The sequence below is a fragment of the Schistocerca cancellata genome, chromosome 8 (assembly GCF_023864275.1).
Source record: "Schistocerca cancellata isolate TAMUIC-IGC-003103 chromosome 8, iqSchCanc2.1, whole genome shotgun sequence".
In the NCBI taxonomy this organism is placed as follows: Eukaryota; Metazoa; Arthropoda; class Insecta; order Orthoptera; family Acrididae; genus Schistocerca; species Schistocerca cancellata.
In genome coordinates, this window is record NC_064633.1 from 332,947,171 (window position 1) to 332,971,461 (window position 24,291).

At 42.3% G+C, this 24,291-nt stretch overlaps 1 non-coding gene across 1 annotated transcript; it reads left to right on the plus strand.

Annotated features, from left to right (window-relative positions):
* The first annotated feature begins 22,396 nt into the window (after nt 1-22,396).
* Trnat-ugu (transfer RNA threonine (anticodon UGU)) lies at nt 22,397-22,470 on the plus strand. The gene has a single exon. It is a non-coding gene; the product is annotated as a tRNA-Thr (tRNA).
* Nucleotides 22,471-24,291: the final 1,821 nt, after the last annotated feature.

The following is a 24,291-nucleotide window of genomic DNA, read 5'->3' on the forward strand; positions in this document are numbered from 1 at the left end:
CCTCTCAGAGTTCACTGTGGAAAGAGTACCTAAAATTTTGAAACCAAATTCAAACTGATTTAGGTAGCAAAACTCAGTGTCAAATTTTCCTCTCGGAGCCTGTTGCACAGTAACAAATTCAGTACTTAGTGTCTTAGTGTCTCGTTTTCCAGACTTTTTCCACTTTAATTTAGTCTAGAGTTTGGAAAGAGCACATAGAAAATTTCTGAAAGATGTTTTAGCCACGCCAGTATGTTTGGCTTTAAACAAGTTGCTAATCAGGAGCAAATTATTTAGTCTCACCTGAGTGCTTTGGTAGTTTAGTTTTTGAATCTCTGCTTGTTAATCTAATATTTTTAAGTCGTCGTCAGCGGTTTTCTGAATGGTTTGATATGACCCACCAAGAATTTCTTTCCTGTGCCAACCTCTTTATCTCAGAGTAGCACTTCCAACCTAGGTCCTTATTATTTGCTGGTTGTATTCCAATATCTGACTTACTCTACAGTTTTGGCCTCCACAGCTCCCTCTACTACCATGGAAATCATTGCCTGATGTCTTAACAGATGTCCCTTCCCTTCGTCAGTGTTTTCCACATATTCCTTTCCTCTTCGCAGAACCTCCTCAGTCCACCTAATTTTCTACATTAGCCTGTAGCAACACATCTCACATGCTTCTGTTCTCTTCTGTTCCGGTTGTCCCACTGCCATACAATGCTGTGTTCCAAACGCACATTCTCATAGTTAATTAAGGCCTATTTTTGATACCAGAAATGCCCTCTTGGCCATGCTAATCCGCTTTTTATGTCCTCCTTGCCCCGTCCGTCATTGGTTATTTTGCTGCCTAGGTAGCAGAATTCCTTAATTTCATTACGGGAATGGGATTCGTTATGAATAGGAAGGCAGGGCAGAGACTGTATTACCGTGAACAGTTGAATGGTAGGGCTGTTTTTATCACAATCGAAATCCTACACCGACAACGATAGTTCAGGTATACATGCCGAAGTCGCAAGCTGAAGATGAAGAGATAAAATATATGAGGGTACTGAAAGGGTCATGGGGAATTGGAATGCAGCTGCAGGGGAAGGAATAGAAGAAAAGATTGCAGGAGGATCCCTGCTTGGGACAAGGAAAGAGAGGGGAGAAAGACTAATTGAGTTCTGTAGTAAAATTCAGCTAGTAATAGCGAATACTCCGTTCAAGAACCACATGAGGAGGCTGTATACTTGGGAAAGGCTGGATGATACGGGAAGATTTCAACTAGATTACATCACGGTCAGGCAGATATTCCGAAATCAGATATTGGACTGTATGACGTACCAGGAGCAGAAATAGACTCAGATCACAATTTAGTACTGATCAAGAGTAGTATGAAATTTAAGAGATTAGTCAGGAAGAATCAATACACGAAGAAGTGGGACGTGGAACTCCTAAGGAATGGCGAGGTACGCTTGAAGTTCTCTCAGGCTATAGACACAGCAATAAGGAATATCTCAGTAGGAAGCATAATTGAAGAGGAATGGACATCTCTAAAAACGGCAATCACAGAAGTCGGAAAGAAAAACATTGGTATAAAGACCGTAAATATGAAGAATTCATGGAACTGGTCCTTCTGGATGCCATGAAGAGCATAGAGTGCAGCCAGTTGCATGTGATGGCTCAGGTTGGTACCAATTATGCGTGTCGCTTTGGATCAGAAAGCGGTTTCGAGTGGCTATTACAAATGGTAAAAGTTGCTAGTCCTGCTTGTGAAATGAAAGCAGAATTCACCATTTGCAGCATTGTTGACACGACCGACTGCGGACCTCTGGCACAGAGCCGAGTGGAAGGTCTGAATCAGAGGCTCAGATGGTTGTGCGACCGCGTAGGCTGCAGGTTCCTCGACTTACTCCTAAGGTACTGGTATTTCGGGTTCTGCTAAATAGGTCAGGAGTCCATTATATTCAGGAGGCGGCCACACGGGTAGGACGGGATGTGTGGCGTGGACTGGGCGCTTTTTAGGTTAAGTCTTGAAGAAACACTGAGAGGGCTTCTGTCTCAAAGGGTGCAAGTCGAATACTGGAAGAACGTAGATCTAGGAATCATATACCAGTGTAAATTGTTGTAGCTGTGTTAGGAAAGTAACATATTCCAAGAAGTAATAGGATGCACTGTTGCTCAAATTGGTATAGGCAGTAAAAGCTGGCACAGATATAGGCTAAATACAGTTGGTGGTGGCCTGTTGTAGCTCTTAGTAGTTTATCTTGTTGACGAATTGAAGTAGATAGTTCCTGTGAATTAATATGGGCAGAGGTCATTCTTCGTTACCGGAATCAAATAACAGCTAGATCCTTTTACTGACCTCCCAACTCCGATGATACAATTGGTGAAAGGTTCAAAGAAAACTTGAGTATAATTTCAAACACGTATCCGACTCATACAATTGTAGTTGGTAGTGAATTCATTTTACCCTAGATATGTTGCAACGAACATCAAAATGTCGATGTCGAGCGAGTCTGAATACTGTTAAAATTCAAATCTTCTAAAAATAAACTAAAAATATACTTGTTCGAATAAGCAGATAAAAATTCGCTTGACACCTTCCTGAGGGACAATCTCCCCTCCTTCCAAATTAACACTTGAGTGTTGCTTGAATTCAAAGAAATGGTATCGACAGCAGTTGAGAGATTTATACCAAAAAAATTAACAAACAATGGTGCTGATCACCCTTGGTATACAAAACGGGTCAGAACACTGTTGCAGAAACAACGAAAAAAGAATGTCAAATTTAAACTACCCAAAATCCCCAGGATTGGGTAGGTTACAGAATCTCGAAATCTATCGAAGACTTCCGTGAAAGATGCTTATAACAGTTTCTACAACGAAACTTTATCTCGGAACTTGGCAGAAAGACCAAAGATATTGTGGTTGTATGGAATGTATGCTTCTCTTTGCAATAGCAAACACAATGTAAGACAGCACAGCTTTCCGAAATTCCTTCACCAAAGAAGAAGTAAGTATTCCAGAATTCGAATCGAGCTGCCAACTTGAGTAACTGGGAAGTGGATATCCTTGGAGTAGCGAAGCAACTTAAGTCACTTAATAAAAGCAAGTCTTCCGGCCCAGACTGTATACCAATTTCGTTCTTTTCAGAATATGTTGATGCAATAGCTCCAAACTTAACAGTCGTATAAAACCGCTCGCTCGAAGTAAGATCCGTACCCTAAGACTGGAAAGCTGGACAAGTCACACCAATATTCAAGAAAGGCACTAGGAATAATCCCCTAAATTAAAGGCCCATATCAAAAACGTCGATATGCAGCAGGATCTAGGATCGTATAGTATGTTATGAATTACACTCCTGGAAATGGAAGAAAAGAACACATTGACACCGGTGTGTCAGACCCACCATACTTGCTCCGGACACTGCGAGAGGGCTGTACAAGCAATGATCACACGCACGGCACAGCGGACACACCAGGAACCGCGGTGTTGGCCGACGAATGGCGCTAGCTGCGCAGCATTTGTGCACCGCAGCCGTCAGTGTCAGCCAGTTTGCCGTGGCATACGGAGCTCCATCGCAGTCTTTAACACTGGTAGCATGCCGCGACAGCGTGGACGTGAACCGTATGTGCAGTTGACGGACTTTGAGCGAGGGCGTATAGTGGGCATGCGGGAGGCCGGGTGGACGTACCGCCGAATTGCTCAACACGTGGGGCGTGAGGTCTCCACAGTACATCGATGTTGTCGCCAGTGGTCGGCGGAAGGTGCACGTGCCCGTCGACCTGGGACCGGACCGCAGCGACGCACGGATGCACGCCAAGACCGTAGGATCCTACGCAGTGCCGTAGGGGACCGCACCGCCACTTCCCAGCAAATTAGGGACACTGTTGCTCCTGGGGTATCGGCGAGGACCATTCGCAACCGTCTCCATGAAGCTGGGCTACGGTCCCGCACACCGTTAGGCCGTCTTCCGCTCACGCCCCAACATCGTGCAGCCCGCCTCCAGTGGTGTCGCGACAGGCGTGAATGGAGGGACGAATGGAGACGTGTCGTCTTCAGCGATGAGAGTCGCTTCTGCCTTGGTGCCAATGATGGTCGTATGCGTGTTTGGCGCCGTGCAGGTGAGCGCCACAATCAGGACTGCATACGACCGAGGCACACAGGGCCAACACCCGGCATCATGGTGTGGGGAGCGATCTCCTACACTGGCCGTACACCACTGGTGACCGTCGAGGGGACACTGAATAGTGCACGGTACATCCAAACCGTCATCGAACCCATCGTTCTACCATTCCTAGACCGGCAAGGGAACTTGCTGTTCCAACAGGACAATGCACGTCCGCATGTATCCCGTGCCACCCAACGTGCTCTAGAAGGTGTAAGTCAACTACCCTGGCCAGCAAGATCTCTGGATCTGTCCCCCATTGAGCATGTTTGGGACTGGATGAAGCGTCGCTGGTCCAACTGAGGCGCCAGGTGGAAATGGCATGGCAAGCCGTTCCACAGGACTAAATCCAGCATCTCTACGATCGTCTCCATGGGAGAATAGCAGCCTGCATTGCTGCGAAAGGTGGATATACACTGTACTAGTGCCGACATTGTGCATGCTCTGTTGCCTGTGTCTATGTGCCTGTGGTTCTGTCAGTGTGATCATGTGATGTATCTGACCCCAGGAATGTGTCAATAAAGTTTCCCCTTCCTGGGACAATGAATTCACGGTGTTCTTATTTCAATTTCCAGGAGTGTATTTCGGGTAGAAAGGTCTATTAACACAGGCAACACAGATATAGAAAATGTAGTTCTTGTGAAACACAACTAGCACATTACTCACACGAAGTGTTGAGTGTTGTTAACAAAATATTTCCAGTTGATTCCGTATTTCCAGATTTCCAAAGGCTTTTGACACTATACCTCACAAGCGGCTTGTAATCAAATTCCTTGCTTATGGAATGTCATCTCGGTTGTGTGACTGGATTCGTGATTTCATGTCAGAGAGGTCACAGATCGTAGTAATTGACGGAAAGTCAGGGAGTGAAACAGAAGTGATTTCTGACGTTCTTTAAGGACGTCTGCTGTTCCATTATGTACAGGGGGTAGTGTCAAGGATATGATACAGAATTCGGTGTGGAGATCATTAAAAACAAAGGCGCTTCTCGTTGCTGCAGGATATTCTCACGAAATTTCAATGACCAACTTTCTCATTCTAATGCGAAAATATATTGTTTACGCCGACCTACTTAGGGAGAAACGATCATCAGGATAAAATAAGGGAAATAAAAGTTCGTTTTTCCCACATGCTGTACGTGATTGAAATAATAGAGAAATATTGTGCAGGTAGCTCGATAAACCCTCTGCCAGGCACTTCAGTGTGATTTGCAGAGTATTCATGTAGACATGGACGTAAATGAAACCAAAACGGTCGCAAATAGTTGCGTAATTAGTTTATGCTACCCCACAAATTTGTGTTCAAGTTATTCAGGTGCTATTTTAGTTCAGTTAGAAACGCAAGGTCTAATGCCCACTATGATTATTCAAACAATTTTACTACTTCTCTTTTCATATCTCTGAATAGCGCTATGTATTTACACATATTGGAAAAGAGTACTTCCATCCCCCACCCCCCACCCCCCACCGCTAGCCGCGCGGTCTAATACGCTGCTTCCCGAGCGGGAGGGCGTGCAGGTGTCTCCGGCACGAATTCACCCGCCGGATTAGTGTCGAGGTCCGGTGTGCCGGCCAGCCTATGGATGGTTTTTAAGGCGGTTTTCCGTCTGCCTCGGCGAATGCGGGCTGGTTCCCCTTACTCTACCTCAGTTACACTATGTCGGCTAATAGTCATGTGTCACTGGAATCCGGCAATAGGAAAAGGGAGATAAGGAAACGTAGTAGGTGAATATGGATTGGGGGTAAGAAATGAAAGAGGAAGCCGCCTGGTAGAATTTTGCACAGAGCACAATTTAATCATAGCTAACACTTGGTTCAAGAACCATGAAAGAAGGTTATATACATGGAAGAAGCCTGGAGATACAGGTTTCAGATAGATTATATAATGGTAAGACAGAGATTTAGGAACCAGGTTTTAAATTGTAAGACTTTTCCAGGGGCAGATGTGGACTCTGACCACAATCTATTGGTTATGAACTGTAGATTAAAACTGAAGAAACTGCAAAAAAGGTGCGAATTTGAGAAGATGGGACCTGGATAAACTGAAAGAACCAGAGGTTGTACAGAGTTTCAGGGAGAACATAAGGGAACAATTGACAGTAATGTGGGAAAGAATTACAGTAGAAGAAGAATGGGTAGCTTTGAGGGATGAAGTAGTGAAGGCGGCAGACGATCAAGTAGTTAATAGACCAGGGCTAGTAGAAATCGTTGGGTAACAGAAGAAATATTGAATTTAATTGATGAAAGGAGAAAATATAAAAATGCAGTAAATGAAGCAGGCAAAAAAGAATACAAACGTCTCAAAAATGAAATCGACATGAAGTGCAAAATGGCTAAGCAGGGATGGGTAGAGGACAAATGTAAGGATATAGAGGCTTATCTCACTAGGGGTAAGATAGATACTGCCTACAGGAAAATTAAAGAGACCTTTGGAGAAATGAGAACGACTTATATGAATATCAAGAGCTCAGATGGAAACCCAGTTCTAAGCAAAGAAGGGAAAGCAGAAAGGTGGAAGGAGTATATAGAGTGTCTATAGAAGGGCGATGTACTTGAGGACAATATTATGGAAGTGGAAGAGGATGTAGGTGAGGATGAAATGGGAGATATGATACTGCGTGAAGAGTTTGATAGAGCACTGAAAGACCTAAGTCAAAACAAGGCCCCGGGAGTAGACAACATTTCATTATAACTACTGACAGCCTTGGGAGAGCCAGTCCTGACAAAACTCTACCATCTGGTGAGCAAGATGTATGAGACAGACGAAATACCCTCAGATTTCAAGAAGAATATAATAATACCAATCCCAAAGAAAACAGCGGTTGATAAATGTGAAAATTACCGAACTATCAGTTTAATACGTCACGGCTGCAAAATGCTAACGCAAATTCTTTACAGATGAATGGAAAAACTAGTAGAAGCCGAACTCGGGAGAGATCAGTTTGGATTCCGTAGAAATATTGGAACACTGAGGCAATACTAATCTTATGACTTATCTTAGAAGAAAGATTAAGGAAAGGGAAACCTACGTTTCTAGCATTTGTAGACTTAGAGAAAGCTTTTGACAATGTTGACTGGAATACTCTCTTTCAAATTCTGAAGGTGGCAGGGGTAAAATACAGGGAGCGAAAGGCTATTCACAATTTGTACAGAAAGCAAACGGCAGTTATAACAGTCGAGGGGAAGCAGTGGTTCGGAAGGGAGTGAGACAGGGTTGTAGCCTCTCCCCGATATTACTCTATCTGTATATTGAGCAAGCAATGAAGGAAACAAAAGAAAAATTCGGTCTATGTATTAAAATCCATGGAGAAGAAATAAAAACTTTGAGGTTCGCTGATTGTAATTCTGTCAGAGGCAGCAAAGGACTTGGAAGAGCAGTTGAACGGAAGGAAAGTGTCTTGAATGAAGCATATAAGATGAACATCAACAAAAACAAAACGAGGATAATGGAATGTAGTCGAATTAAGTCGGGTGATGCTGAGGGAATTAGATTAGGAAATGAGACACTTAAAGTAGCAAAGGAGTTTTAATATTTGGGGAGCAAAGTAACTGATGATGGTCGAAGTAGAGAAGATATAAAATGTAGACTGGCAATGGCAAGGAAATCGTTTTTGAAGAAGAGAAATTTGTTGACATCGAGTATATATTTAAGTGTCAGTAATCCGTTTGTGAAAGTATTTGTATGGAGTGTAGCCATGTATGGAAGTGAAACATGGACGATAAATAGTTTGAGCAAGAAAAGAATAGAAGTTTTTGAAATGTGGTGCTACAGAAGAATGCTGAAGATTAGGTGGGTAGATCACACAACTCATGAAGTGGTATTCAATAGTATAGGGGAAAAGAGAAGTTTGTGGCACAACTTGACTAAAAGAAGGGATCGATTGGTAGGACATATTCTGAGGCATCATGGGATCACCAATTTAGTATTGGAGGGCAGCGTGGAGGGTAAAAACCGTAGAGGGAGACCAAGAGATGAATACACTAAGCAGATTCTGAGGGATGTAGGTTGCAGTAGGTACTGGGAGATGATGAAGCTTGCGCAGAATAGAGTAGCATGGAGAGCTGCATCAAACCAATTTCGGGACTGGACAATAATAGCACGAAACAAGCAACGAGGGCTGCTTTGTGGTTTAGTAATATATTATTTCCTTCCCCTTGTGAGATTCATTAGACTTCTTTTATGAAGATATTAACTCCTTCGCCAACATTTTCTTCTCATTGGTTTTCTTTACTATCACAAACGAAACTTTCGTATAGGTCATGCTAACGATACAAGTTCAATAGACTGTGTAGAAGCTCTCGTATTGGTTTACACGTGCGTGCCGGACGAGGGCAAACACCGTGCACCCATTTTGGCGCCCGTGCCCGCTTTCTTGCATTTTCACAGTTCTGAAATAAGGATTTGAAGTAGCTGAATTTGAAGCCAAACTTCGTATATTTTATGGGATTACGTCCGCATAATGAAAGAACTTAAGTCAGTAGTCTCCATCGATAAAGTTTGATCAATCAATCATTTAATCTACAGCGATTCGCTAAGATAGTCGGTCATTCCTCTAACAGGAGAATGACAGAATGCAAATTTGAATATGTAAGTTATGTGTAAACATTGTATCTCTAATTGTAGCTACCAAGTACTGGGCTCTTTTGGTTACGCCCGTTCGTCTGTGGTCAGATGTTGAAGATGCACGAAACTTTCTTATATCCGAGCCGTGGCGCTCAATTATCTGATATGTTAAAGCAATGAACGAAGGAAAAACATATAAATTTTAACAGCTACAGACCATTCTCGTAGAAAACTTGTATTGTCGGAAGGCCAAAGCAGTTCAGACAAAGGCTATAATTTTGAAAAATAAAGACTGGACCTGTGAACGGAGCATCCCTATTGTCATTATATGGTTGGTTTGTTGTGATCTGCAATGAGCAGACTGGCTGAATGCAGCTTCGCGCTTTAGCCTTTACTGTGGAAATGCGTTTGCCTCCACAAAACTACTCCAAATCATCCATGGTCTAGGGGTAAGAATATCCGACGACGATTGTGAATGTTGTTGTTTTTGTGGTCTTCAGTCCTGAGACTGGTTTGATGCAGCTCGCCATGCTACTCTATCCCGTGCAAGCTTCTTCATCTCCCAGTATCTACTGCAACCTACATCCTTCTGAATCTGCTTAGTGTATTCATCTCTTGGTCTCCCTCTACGATTTTTACTCTCCACACTGCCCTCCAATGCTAAATTTGTGATCCCTTGATGCCTCAAAACATGTCCTACCAACCGATCCCTTCTTCTAGTCAAGTTGTGACACAAACTTCTCTTCTCCCCAATCCTATTCAATACCTCCTCATTAGTTACGTGATCAACCCACCTTATCTTCAGCATTCTTCTGTAGCACCACATTTCGAAAGCTTCTATTCTCTTCTTGTCCAAACTAGTTATCGTCCATGTTTCACTTCCATACATGGCTACACTCCATACAAATACTTTCAGAAACGACTTCCTGACACTTAAATCTATACTCGATGTTAACAAATTCCTCTTCTTGAGAAACGCTTTCCTTGCCATTGCCAGTCTACATTTTATATCCTCTCTACTTCGACCATCATCGGTTATTTTACTCCATAAATAGCAAAACTCCTTTACTACTTTAAGTGTCTCATTTCCTAATCTAATTCTCTCAGCATCACCCGACTTAATTTGACTACATTCCATTATCCTCGTTTTGCTTTTGTTGATGTTCATCTTATATCCTCCTTTCAAGACACTGTCCATTCCGTTCAACTGCTCTTCCAAGTCCTTTGCTGTCTATGTCATCGGTGAACCTCAAAGATTTTACTTCTTCTCCATGAATTTTAATACCTACTCCGAATTTTTCTTTTGTTTCCTTTACTGCTTGCTCAATATACAGATTGAATAACATCGGGGAGAGGCTACAACCCTGTCTTCCTCCTTTCCCAACCACTGCTTCCCTTTCATGCTCCTCGACTCTTATAACTGCCATCTGGTTTCTGTACAAACTGTAAATAGCCTTTCGCTCCCTGTATTTTACCCCTGCCACCTTCAGAATTTGAAAGAGAGTATTCCAGTTAACATTGTCAAAAGCTTTATCTAAGTCTACAAATGCTAGAAACGTAGGTTTGCCTTTTCTTAATCTTTCTTCTAAGATAAGTCGTAATGTCAGTATTGCCTCACGTGTCCCAACATTTCTACGGAATCCAAACTGATCTTCCCCGAGGTCGGCTTCTACCAGTTTTTCCATTCGTCTGTAAAGAATGCGCGTAAGTATTTTGCAGCTGTGACTTATTAAACTGATAGTTCGGTAATTTTCAGATCTGTCAACACCTGCTTTCTTTGGGATTGGAATTATTATATTCTTCTTGAAGTCTGAGGGTATTTCGCCTGTCTCATACATCGTGCTCACCAGATGGTAGAGTTTTGTCAAGACTGGCTCTCCCGAGGCCATCAGTAGTTCAAATGGAATGTTGTCTACTCCCGGGGCCTTGTTTCGACTCAGGTCTTTCAGTGCTCTGTCAAACTCTTCACGCAGTATCTTATCTCCCATTTCGTCTTCATCTACATCCTCTTCCATTTCTATAATATTGTCCTCAAGTACATCGCCCTTGTATAAACCATCTATATACTCCTTCCACCTTTCTGCCTTCCCTTCTTTGCTTAGAACTGGGTTGCCATCTGAGCTCTTGATATTCATACAAGTGGTTCTCTTCTCTCCAAAGGTCTCTTTAATTTTCCTGTTGGCAGTATCTATCTTTCCCCTAGTGAGACAAGCCTCTACATCCTTACATTTGTCCTCTAGCCATCCCTGCTTAACCATTTTGCACTTCCTGTCGATATCATTTTTGAGACATTTGTATTCCTTTTTGCCTGCTTCATTTACTGCATTTTTATATTTTCTCCTTTCATCAATTAAATTCAATATTTCTTCTGTTACCCAAGGATTTCTATTAGCCCTCGTCTTTTTACCTACTTGATCCTCTGCTGCCTTCACTACTTCATCCCTCAGAGCTACCCATTCTTCTTCTACTGTATTTCCTTCCCCCATTCCTGTCAATTGTTCCCTTATGCTCTCCCTGAAACTCTCTACAACCTCTGGTTCTTTCAGTTTATCCAGGTCCCATCTCCTTAAATTCCCACCTTTTTGCAGTTTCTTCAGTTTCCATCTGCAGTTCATAACCAATAGATTGTGGTCAGAATCCACATCTGCCCCAGGAAATGTCTTACAATTTAAAACCTGTTTCCTAAATCTCTGTCTTACCATTATATAATCTATCTGATACCTTTTAGTATCTCCAGAATTCTTCCAGGTATACAACCTTCTTTTATGATTCTTGAACCAATTGTTGGCTATGATTAAGTTATGCTCTGTGCAAAATTCTACAAGGCGGCTTCCTCTTTCATTCCTTCCCCCCAATCCATATTCACCTACTATGTTTCCTTCTCTCCCTTTTCCTACTGACGAATTCCAGTCACCCATGACTATTAAATTTTCGTCTAACTTCACTACCTGAATAATTTCTTTCATCTCGTCATATATTTCATCTATTTCTTCATCATCTGCAGAGGTAGTTGGCATATAAACTTGTACTACTGTAGTAGGCGTGGGCTTCGTGTCTATCTTGGCCACAATAATGCGTTCACTATGCTGTTTGTAGTAGCTTACCCGCACTCCTATTTTTTTTATTCATTATTAAACCTACTCCTGCCTTACCCCTATTTGATTTTGTATTTATAGCCCTGTATTCTCCTGACCAAAAGTCTTGTTCCTCCTGCCACCGAACTTCACTAATTCCCACTATATCTAACTTTAACCTATCCATTTCCCTTTTTAAATTTTCTAACCTACCTGCCCGATTAAGGGATCTGACATTCCACGCTCCGATCCGTAGAACGCCAGTTTTCTTTCTCCTGATAACGACGTCCTCCTGAGTAGTCCCCGCCTGGAGATCCGAATGGGGGACTATTTTACCTCCGGAATATTTTACCCAAGAGGACGCCATCATCATTTAATCATACAGTACAGCTGCATGTCCTCGGGAAAAATTACGGCTGTAGTTTCCCCTTGCTTTCAGCCGTTCGCAGTACCAGCACAGCAAGGCCGTTTTGGTTAATGTTACAAGGCCAGATCAGCCAATCATCCAGACTGTTGCCCCTGCAACTACTGAAAAGGCTGCTGCCCCCCTTCAGGAACCACATGTTTGTCTGGCCTCTCAACAGATACCCCTCCGTTGTGGTTGCACCTACGGTACGGCCATCTGTATCGCTGAGGCACACAAGCCTCCCCACCAACGGCAAGGTCCATGGTTCATGGTGAATGACGAGCATGTATTTAGAGAATGGTAAATAAGTACGCAGCTGGCTTCGTTTCAGGTTTTTCCCTCTATTTCCGAGGAGTGACATGGGGAGCAGAGGAAGAAAACTCCAGCCATATATTATATCGCTTCTGGGAGCGGAAGAATGAAGCTTCACCTCCACCTCAAACAGGTGATGTGGAATCTGTGGTTTATATTGCATACTGAGACCCGATCAAATAAAAATACATGTGTGCCGGAAGAAAGAGTGTAGCGTCTTTGATTAGTAATCGAAACGTTCTGCGAAAAAAAATGGCTCTGAGCACTATGGGACTTAACAGCTGTGGTCATCAGTCCCCTAGAACTGAAAACTACTTAAACCTAACTAACCTAAGGACATCACACACATCCATGCCCGAGGCAGTATTCGAACCTGCGACCGTAGCAGTCGCGCGGTTCCGGACTGCGCGCCTAGAACCGCGAGACCACCACGGCCGGCGAAACGGTCTGCGTCCCGGGTTCGATGTTAACCAGCACCAATTACGAATAAAAATCATCAGCAACTGGGGCTGAAGACTTGCAGCATAAGAAGTCATCCTCGTTCTGTCAATGGCCAGTCGAAGAGGGTGGAGGAGCGGATAGAGGTTCAGGTCACTTTCTTGCCCTTGGAGTGGGAAGCTGCCGCTTAAGGTGGAAGAATCAGCAGTGATCAGCGGCAAGACGATGCAGGAGGCTATGGGAACCACTGCAATATAGATACAGGATAGAGAAAATATCATGATTATCTCTTCATTTGCAAAATATTTCGCATTTTGCCCAACCGAATCTCCGGAAGGAAACTGAGAAGGGGGAGGTGACCATGAGAAAAAGTTGGAATAACCAAAGGCGGGATACGTGTCGGAGCATAGAATGTTGGAAGTTGGAACGTAGAAGCAAAACTAGAAAATCTGAAACGAGAAATGGGATGCCCAGGTCGTTCGAATATAGGATAATATCAGCAACAGCAGAAAGTAATATATGGGAGAGGTCTCATTAAGAATAGAAAAGTAGGACCGAGTGTAAGTTACTGTGAACAGCTCACTAACAGGGTTATTCTCGTCAGATTCGTTAGCAAACCAACACCGACAACAATAGCCCAGTTATACGTGCCCATGTCGCAAGCAGAGGATGAAGAGACGGAGCAAGTATATGAGAAAATTGAGGCGGTAATACAGTACGTAAAGGGAGATGAAAATTTAATAATCATCGGTGGTTGGAACACGGTTGTAGGAGAAGGAATAGAAGAAGGAGTTAAGGGAGAATATGGATCTGGTGGTAGAAATAAGAGAGGTGAAAAGCTGAAGTCTGCAATAAGTTTCAGATGGAAGTTACGAATAGTAAATTCGAGTGCCAGAACAGAAGGAGGTATACTTGGAAAAGACCCAGAGACACGGAAAGATTCTAGGTAGATTACATCATGATCAGGCAGAGACTCTGAAATCATGTATTGAATTGTAGCATGTAGCGAGGTGCAGATATAGGCCCAGATCACAATTTAGTAATGATGAAGAGCAGACTGAAGTTTAAGAGAATGGCCCGGAAGAATCAGTATGGAAGGAAGTGGGATACTGAAGTACTGAAGAATGCTGAGACGTGACTAAAGTTTGCGAAGGGTGTGGCAGCTGCAGTAAGGAATATCAGTGTATGCTGCTCAGTTGAGTATAAGTGGAAATCTCTAAAACGGGCGGTCAAAGACGTTGGGCAGACAAACATAGGTACAAGGAAGAAACATTGGGTACTAGAAGAACTGATTCAGGGCACAGTAAAGTGGAAACAAGTTTCCGTGAAACTGAAAGCAAGAGTGGTTACCTTAAGAGTACAATCGGAATTTCACTGTTAAACCCAGAGGAGAGAGCAGATAGGCAGAAAGAGTGTAGTGAAGAAAGAGAACTTAGCTGATAACGATAGAAGAATGGTTTCGATATGGAAGACACAGAGGTTAGAAGAGTTCTGGAAGACTTGAAGCCACATAAGACAGAAGAGATTATAACATTCCATCGTAATTGGAAAAATCATTGGCGAAAGTGGCACCAAACGACTGTTAAAACTGGTATTTAGTATCCTTGAGACTGGTCACGTACCATAATATTTTCAGAAAAATGACACCCACACAATTTCGAAAACAGCAAGGAGAGGTCAGTGCGAGAAACATCGCACAATCAGCTGCTGAAAACAATAATATAAAGAAGAATGGAAAAGAAAACTGAGGATCAGTTAGAGGCGATCAGTTTGGCTTTATGAAAAGTAAAGACAGAAGGGAAGCAGTTCTGACGATGCACTTGACAATGCAAGCGGGATTGACAAAAACTCAAGATACAGTCTTACCATCTATCAACCTAGAAGAAGCGTTAGGCAATGTAACATTTTGCAAGATGTTCGAAATTCTAAGAAAAATAGGACTGAGCTGTAGGCAAAGACGGTTAATATAGGCCATACAATTTATACAAGATTCAAGAGGGAATAATAAGACTGGGAGTCAGAGAACGAAGTGCTCGGATTAGAAAGGGGTAACTTAGGGCTGCAATCTTCCGCCCCTGCTGTTCAATGTATACATCGAAAAGCAATGACGGAATTAAAGAACAGGTTCAAGGGTGGGATTTAAATTCAGAGTGAGGGGATATCGATGATAAGATACGCTGACGAGATTGCGATTCTGAGTGAAGAAGAATTACAGCAATTATTGAGTAAAATTAATGAGTACTGAATATGTTAAGAGGGAACCGGAACTGACAAAAGAAATGAGAAGTAGCAGTAATAAGAATAGTGAGGACTTAACATCAATATTTGTGATTAAGAAGTAGAAGAAGTTAAGAAATCCTGCTATCTTGGAAAAAAATAACCCATGGAGATCGAAGCAAGAACATAAAAAGCAAACGGGCGCAAGAAAAGACTGCATTTCTGACCAAGAAGGCCTTAATCTGAAGAAGAAATATCTAGGAATGTACGTTTGCTACATAGCCTTGTATGATAGTGAAATGGTCAGTGGGGAAACTACAACAGAAGACAATCGAAGCGTTTTAGATGTGGTGCTATAGAAGAATGTTGGAAATTACATGAACTGATAATATAAGAAATGAGGAGACTCTCCGCAGAATCGGCGAAGAAAGGAACTGTGGAAGGCACTGACAAGAACATGGGACAGGATGGTAGGACTTGTGTTAAGACATCAGGGAATAATCTACATGGTACTATAAAGAGCTGTAGAGGGTGAAAGTTGTGGAAGAAGACCAATATTTGATATATGCAACAAATAATTGAAGACATAAGGTGCTAGTGCTACTCTAAAAGGAAGAGGTTAACACAGGAGTTCGTGGCTGGTCGCATGAAACCAATCGGAAGAGTGATGACAAAAAAAGGTAACATATGACGTGTGTACAAAAAATAAAGAGAATTGTTATTATGCGGAAAGAATTTTATTTATTCACCTATATCAGTGTTTTCTCCAACTAAACAGTCCCCATTAGTTTTCACTTGTGGCAGTACTTTTTCTGTTGCCGAAACTGTTCTGGAACTCTACTTTTGGGACATCTTTTAGATGTCTCAGTCATACGTTTTTAATCTCACCCATGGTTGTAAAACGATGTCTCTTTAACGCTACGATTCTGATGGACACTTCTAAATCTGAAAAGAAGATGGACGAACTGTTACGCGATCCCATTTACAGAGTACTAAGGAGTGACCCGACGGCAAGGATACGCAGAAATATGAAGGCACTCGTAAAGGACTTGATCCTGACACAGCCAAGAGACTGATCACCAAGGTGCCTGTTCCTCCTAGAATCTACGGAGTACCTAACCTCCATAAGGAGGGTTATCCGCTGAGGCCCATAGTGAACGGAATAGATTTACCTACGTATTATGTTGAGAAACGTATGGCACCTAAGTTACGCCGTCTTGTGGGACAAACAGACTCCTCTTCCCACTTCACACAAATGATTAGGGTACAGCGAATAAAGCCTTCAGACATTATGGTCAGTTTTGACATCAAGTCTCTCTTCACTAACGTACCTATTGAGGAGACTATGCGCATTCTACAGGATCGGATCCCACCAGATATCTGAGATCTGGTGCGCTTATGCCTGTCATCTACGTACTTCACCTGGCGGAGAAAATATTACGAACAGTTAGATGGAGTGGCAATGAGTTCCCCGCTCTCCCCTATAGCTGTGGACATCTTCATGGAAGCCTTTGAGCAAATGGCCCTAGCTTCTGCTCCGTAGTTGTTGGCTACGATATGTGGACGACACATTCGTTATCTGGCCTCACGGTGAAGCGGAATTGGGAAACTTCCTCCAGCTCTTAAATAGCCTGCACGAAAAGATAAAGTTCACACATGAGACTGAAAACAATGGTACCGTGCCATTTCTGTATGTGGAAGTATACAGAGCTGCCGAAGGTAGACTGGGACAGAAAGTGTACCGGAAACCAACGCATACTAATCGGTACCTGAACGCGGAGAGCCACCACCACGCAGCTCAAAAGTATTCTGTTCTGCATACGTTAACTGGCCGAGCCTACCGGATAAGCGATGTAAGTAACATCACAGAAGAATGAAAGGAGCTACAACACACGTTTCGTGCCAACGGCTATGATGACAACTGTTGTGGGTTGGCAGGAGAGCGAACCCGGTATACTAGAGGAAGCCGAAAGGCACGCGTTTTAGCTCACGCAGGCTGGCGTGAGGTCTGGAACAGGACAAGGAAATCAGACTTTAGAAAAACGGACGTAGCTGGTGGAATACTTAACTTTAATCCATAAATGGTGAACGTCGCTCTTGACGGTACATTATTCATAATCTCAATAGTAACTGGTAATGGCGCCTTGCTAGGTCGTAGCAAATGACGTAGCTGAAGCCTATGCTAACTATCGTCTCGGCAAATGAGAGCGTATTTTGTCAGTGAACCATCGCTAGCAAAGTCGGTTGAACAACTGGGGCGAGTGCTAGGAACTCTCTCTAGACGTGCCGTGTGGCGGCGCTAAGTCTGCAATCACTGATAGTGGCGACACGCGGGTCCGACGTATACTAACGGACCGCGGCCGATTTAAAGGCTACCACCTTTTCGTTTTTTCCTCTCCTCTCTCCTTGTTTTCCCCCCTACTCCAGGTCTCCCCCCCCCCCCCCCCCCATCTGCCTCGGGTCGGGAGTGCCATCTTTGTGCCGCCTTTTTCGTGCAGTTTTACAGTGTGTTTTTCCAGTGCTTGATCCGTGTTGTGTCTTTTGGGAAGTGAAGCGAACAGCCATCATACTGTCGCTGGGTGTGCTTTTTATTACTTCCGAACAGAAACCAGACTGTCGCCATGTTTTTTAATTGTGTGTCTACTGTGTTACTTGTCTGATTCCTGTGTCTTTTATCTACATTGCCAACCCCCTTTGCTTTCTGTTTTAACTTTCCGCAATTTTACACCATTTTTCACTTTAAATCGCCATTTTATCGCTTGTTTTTCCTTGTTTTTTTCTTCTTCCTTTATTTAAAAAAAGTCTGTAGGCTGTAGAGCAGCGTAGTAAGCTGCTGCCGGCCCGCCCCCTTCGGGGGGAATTGAAAATCAATAAAGAAAAAAAAAGTGTGGTGTCTGGCTGTGACACCACAACAACATCATAAGAAAGATAGCTAAAACCAAAGGGAGCAGAACACGAGAAGAAGGTAAAGAAGCTTCCACTGGTACCCTTACCATGTGTAAAAGGCGTCAGTGAACGGTTAGTTACCGTCCTCCGCCGACTAGGTTTCAGACCGATTTTTCGAAGCAGTCACAGGATCCATGAAATGATAGGTTCCACCAAGGATGTAGTCAACAGTCTTAACACTGTAGGTGATTATGAACTACGGTATGAGTGCGGAGCTGCCTAGATAGGAGAAACAGGGAGACCTGTCAGCTTAACGAGTAGCAGAACACGAACGCCATGTACGATTACAACAACATAATAAATCGGTGATAGCGTATCACCACCGTGACTGTGAACAACCTATCAGGTTCCAGGAAGCCCGAGTACTGGCGAAAGAATCGTGGATGCGAGGACGCAAAATACGGGAGGTGATCGAAATCATTAAGCAGCCTGACAACATCAACAGAGAAGATGGCTACAAACTCCGGGCGTCCTGGCTGCCGGCCATCCCAGTCCAAAGAGCCGTAAGCGGTCGCGGGGCAGAAGCTGCACGGGACCCGGACGTATCTGCAGCTGTAGAGCAACTGTCGGTCCACTTCCGCGCACACCAACAGGAAAACTTGCCGACCAGAAGCCGAACGCTGATTGGCGGACAGCTGCCAATCGTTGACGACATTGACATCCACGAATAGCCTCTTTCCTTCCGTCTTCCCTTACGTCATGACTAGCCAATCATATTAGGGGGCCAATTAAAAGTTTTACAACAGTGACGTCAGACATTGATAGTTTGTAATAAATAGAAGCACCTATCCCCATGCAAAACCAGTCGTGCCCCGAGGAAGGCCGTTGCAATTCGGCCGAAACGTCGGTTTTAGTTTATTATTGTTGTTAGTTGTTAGCAATGACGCGGCGTAATACCCAGAAGAATTTTAATCACTATGACACCGGCCACGGAAGCCTACGTTCTAATTAAGTAGTTGTTCAGCTAGCGACTTCCACGCAACTTGCAATCGCCGCTATTTTTGTTCGAAATTTAACAACTTTGGAACATCCATCGTACCCTAAATATTCGAAAAATTTTAACGGCATGGGGTAGTTGATATTCCAGTATCATTATTGACTTATCTGACCCGTGATTCAGTTGCTCGTTCATAATTATTTATTTAAAGTTTACACGATTTCGTCGGTTGACGATATGCATGGCGCTCGTTATCTTGAAACTTTTCAACCACTCTTAAACCCTCCTTTTACTTATAGCAGACTAACCAATAACAATACTGAACATTATTAAAAATTTATTGCACTTTATTTTGTTCTTATTGAAGAAATCAATAGACGTTCTCTGATCTATTATCACACACAACAATTAATCACCCATATTACATCTTTTACATGTAAGAAGAGACTAAATATCCGGTATGAAAAATACAGTACGCATAATTGTGAGACACTTTTACCATCACAACAACAACAAAATATCACGTGCCGGGATAACACAAAACCTGACTGAATTAAATTTCTTCGCTATATGAACGAACCCAGTACTAGTGTAAAGTCTGTTAAATTATATGTATATCTGACACAATGTCGTATTTGTACAAGGCAGTACTTCGTTCAGTACCTTTGGGCAAAGGAAAAGGAAAAGCAAATAAATAGCACAAGAAAGTTAAAATCCAGCTCTTTCTAATTTATCGTTTTTCGCGTCACGTGTAAATATCGCTGTGAATTTTAGTCCACTCTGAAGCTTTGGAAAAACACTTGCCTGTGTTCGTACCATCCAGTATCTGTCGAGTCAATATCGCTGAATGTATATTTACATTGTCGTGTTGCCTACCTCGCTGCCGCCCCGAAAAGATCGTAATTTCACGGGTAAATAAAAGGCTATGTTTGCATAACATGAGGTTAGTCTGTGTTAGAAATGAATTTTTACGAGTCGCAGATACTGTCGTGTTCAGAATATTCAGTGGCGAAAACCGAAGCGGAGACGAAATACGGATACGAAACCGAGTCACTAAAAAAATACGCAGTCTCATAATTTAAGCATGGTAGTCCAATAAAAAGAAATATTTTACCTACCTCTCATGCATTCTACCTCTCCCATTTCTCAATTTTCGCGAAAAGCTTAATTCACTGCGCATCAGGTGCCTCGTGCCTCGTCAATTCGCTGCCTTAGGTGGAACTGATAATGCTTGACGGCTCTGTAGCCATTGTATTTCTATAGTAAGTGGGTTGAGATGTTGGCTACCTACGTATTTGTTTCTGTAGTTTACATAAACTATGGTAGCTGGACCACAGGATAGTTGATTGAACAAAGCCACGGTCGATTATTATCCCGTGTTAACGAACACTGGTATTCGGACATTTCTAATGATGTAACTAACTGTAGGATGCTAAACAGCAATATAAATTCCTTATGGATATATTTTTAGCAAGACATTTCGAAAAATCTTTTTTATTCACTAGGTGGCTTTTGTTACGTAAATTTCTCGTCAATGCAAGTAAAAACATTGGAAATAAAATAAGTGGTTTAAATGGAAATAAATCAATACTGACATGACTGTAGAAGAAAATAACTTTTACAGATGATTAAGTTTGGTTGATCTCATATGTCTTGTACCGTTGTATACAATAGATAGTGTCAGGGTTAGTTTACAAGTATACGTTATCACTGCGAGTTTTGTCTATAGAGTACCATCCAACGTACTCACTACGGTTACTTTATGATGTAATGGTATTCTTTTAACAAAAGTTTGATCAAAATTATCTCGCGCCAGAATATCTCCTGTACGTAAAAACGTAGTTATCATCAGGTTTCGTTTGCTTAACAACTGTTAATTCTGCGCTGTTTTGCCTCTACGCTAGCCATGTCTCGCATAATTGCGATGTTAGATGCTTCATCTGGCATGTATAGCTTTTCTCGGAAGGAATTTTTCATTTTCGGTAATTTTGCTCAGAGCTGAAAGACGCCGATAAATTGTTCGGACGTTTCCATATGCGCATTTGCAGAGTTCATTTTTGTGAAAGGTTAGGGTATCCTGTGTGTATGTTTTTAACGGCTATCGATACTTTTGTAAGTAAACATCAGATTGCACACGATTAAAAACAAAGAAGTTATAAACGGATTTTCCGGCGAATGAAACCCACAGAATTTGATCATGACACTCCTCACATTTCTCTCTCTCTCTCTCTCTCTCTCTCTGTTTCTTTCTCTTTTTCTCGCTCTCAGAGTGTCGGCTAGGGTTACGTTGAGACAACAGAAATGATATGCGATAGCAGATAATATGCAAATAAAGCAATATGTATTGCTTTTGATACGTGAACTTAACAATGGCAAATGAATACACTTTAACTTTTTGCACTTAGTAACGATGAAAGGTTTTGGAACTACTTCAGCAAACTGATTAACTTGCCGTAACGGGAGTTCACAGTCAGGTAAATTTTTTTTTGATGAAGTCATGAGCGCCTTTGACTCCAGAATTATTTATTCAAAAATCACAAATGCAATTTCGGCTGTGTCGCCACAATCAAGAATCAAATTTCAAATACTTTGTGTGGCTTTATGTGAATTATGTAAGAGAAGATAACTTCATTAAACACACGATATATGGAAGCGTGACAATAACATACATACATGTCGGACGACTTTTAAGGTTTGACATGTGACGCACAATTTCACAGTGCTTCCCTTGATAACGGCCACGCGTCCAATATAGTAGTAGTGGGTTCTGAATAAACAATTTTACGAAGACGATTATGGTGTCGTTTTAAATATTCTACAGCAAAATACGTTTTCTTACTGCTAATGTGATTAAAACTTCTTAATTAACATCATCTCATGACTCGTAGACTTTGTCGTGGTAACCCAGGCCTTCAGAAGTAAAAGAACATTGTGCTGAACCATTAAGAGGTAGATTTTAAGAATTTTCACGGTATGATAGTCATAATACAACGTATACAAAAAAGTACAACTTTGGAACGTCCGTTTTATAGATACTGTGTTGGAAAGTTTTATTAACTTTCTATTAGCTACTCGTTTGTTCTGGAGTGATTAATAAGTAAAATTAAAGTACGAAGTTTGATTATGTACTTAAAACCTTTGTAAGTAGGCTTTCGTGTGAAAGGTGACGTCCATCGTGAAGTATGTGTCTTATCAGGTTTCTAGCATATCCGTGACGTTTGCCCATTAGTCAAACAAACCTGTGAAGTGAGCGCGAGTAACGAGTGGATGGGCAGAGTATCTATTAGGAACATTACGTATGTAGATAGTGGACAGTTGGGAATGTGGGTCTCACGGGAAGCGTGCAAGGGAAAGTTCCTGCAGTCGCGCTGTTCATCTGTGTCCTCGGTGGCTCAGATGGATAGAGCGTCTGCCATGTAAGCAGGAGATCCCGGGTTCGAGTCCCGGTCGGGGCACACATTCTCAGCTGTCCCCATCAAGGTATGTCCACAACACCTGTCGGCAGCTGAGGGTTTCAATTAATCATCAAACCTGTGAAGCTTTATTTGAAAACGAAATCAGGATATGTACTTTCCCTTTTCTAACCCCATTTTAGGTTTCTATGTCGTCCATCTGCTTATGGGCTTTACAGTGAACAATACTGACAGGGGATCATTATTTTGATGGTCACTAAGTATTATGGAAACTAATAAACTATCCAACCTAACGTACAAGAGATAACGCTCATCACAGTCGATGTCTTCGCGTTCGTCCTGCATATCACCTCCTGACATTACTGTCAATTACATGCGCCCGTCCAGCCCTGTACTTCGAATGTAGAGCATACAAGGAGTGCTGCCTGTATTCTACTGCGTAAAGGTAGACCACACAAAATTTCTAACTGTTCACGAACCTGGTTGTCTTGATGAAGATGTCCTAGCACAGTGACAGTAAATAGGTCGTGGAGTCCTGCTTTCTTGAGGTGACACTGTAATGAAAGTTACTAGCGATTGAGTTAAGGCTGACAAAGTTCATGGTGAACCTTCAGCTGTCCTTTATTTTCCACAATTAGCTTTGCTACTAGTATAGGTCAAATTACCAATCAAGCATAAGATGGCATTCGCTTCATAACGATGATTTGAACGAAACTAGTAGCAAAGGAAATTGTGTAAAATAAAGAACAGCTGAAGCTTCACCATGAATTTTAACAAATATTTGGCGGCTGAATATCCCAACCTGCAGACATATATAAATGAGCTAAATTTTTTGAACTACGGAAAGAGAAATCCAATTTTAAAGTTCAGGGATGCCAACAGCTTTACTTAAACCGAATGAATTAACAGTCAGAGCTGTAAGCGCAGTCTATAGCACCTTTCCTAGTAGACGTACACAGTAAAGATCTTATATCCACGTTATCTGTGCGTTAGATACCTATCGGGCGTTACACCATTTCGATTTCTTTGTTTACTCACGTAATTTGTGTCTTTCTAGGTTCCCCTAGATACTGGAAGCGTCGAACCTTCTAGAAACTGAGGATATATAAAGCGACGTGTAAACAACGGAACATTAGTATGAGACGAGCGCTCTTCAGAACGCACTCATCTCCCCTGTATACACAATCTCTGCTCCATTGTGCGCGGAGTCGCGGTACCTTGATATATTTACATACTTTGTGAACAAATAAGATATTATCTTTGCAGCATTGCCTACACCGAAACGCAAAGACTCTGCTAAACGGGCGCTCACCATTTATGTCCCAAGCTCGATTCCTACAAATACATTCCAAACAATCCGTTCGTCTCTCTCACTATTGGCACGCCGAAGGCGCAAGAAGGGCTTTGTCTGCATTACATCCTGTTAACGCTAGAAAAATAATGTACCGAAAAGAAATTTAACGTTGTGTGTGATTCTGAGTATTGTGTGTGGTCTGTTACTATTGTGGGTAATTACTACAATGGTTGTCAATGAGATCAATATTTAGATATGAGAGAATGCTAATAGATGAAAGTTTTCTATACCTTACTCGATTACTTACATCATCTCAACTAAAATTAACGTCCCTAATTGCTTTACGAGGTATGGAAGTGAATTCTCCCATAGACGGTAACGCCACGGCATTAAAGTTCGTGGCTGACATAGAAGTTTTCTGGGTATGTTACCGCGTCATAATGTAAAAAACTTCTGCTGCTGGAGAAAAACCAACGTTTCGGCCACGGTTGCAGTAGCGTTCTTCTGGGTCTACTGATTAGACCAGCAACAGTAGTTTCTTACATTATGACGCGGTACCATACCCGACT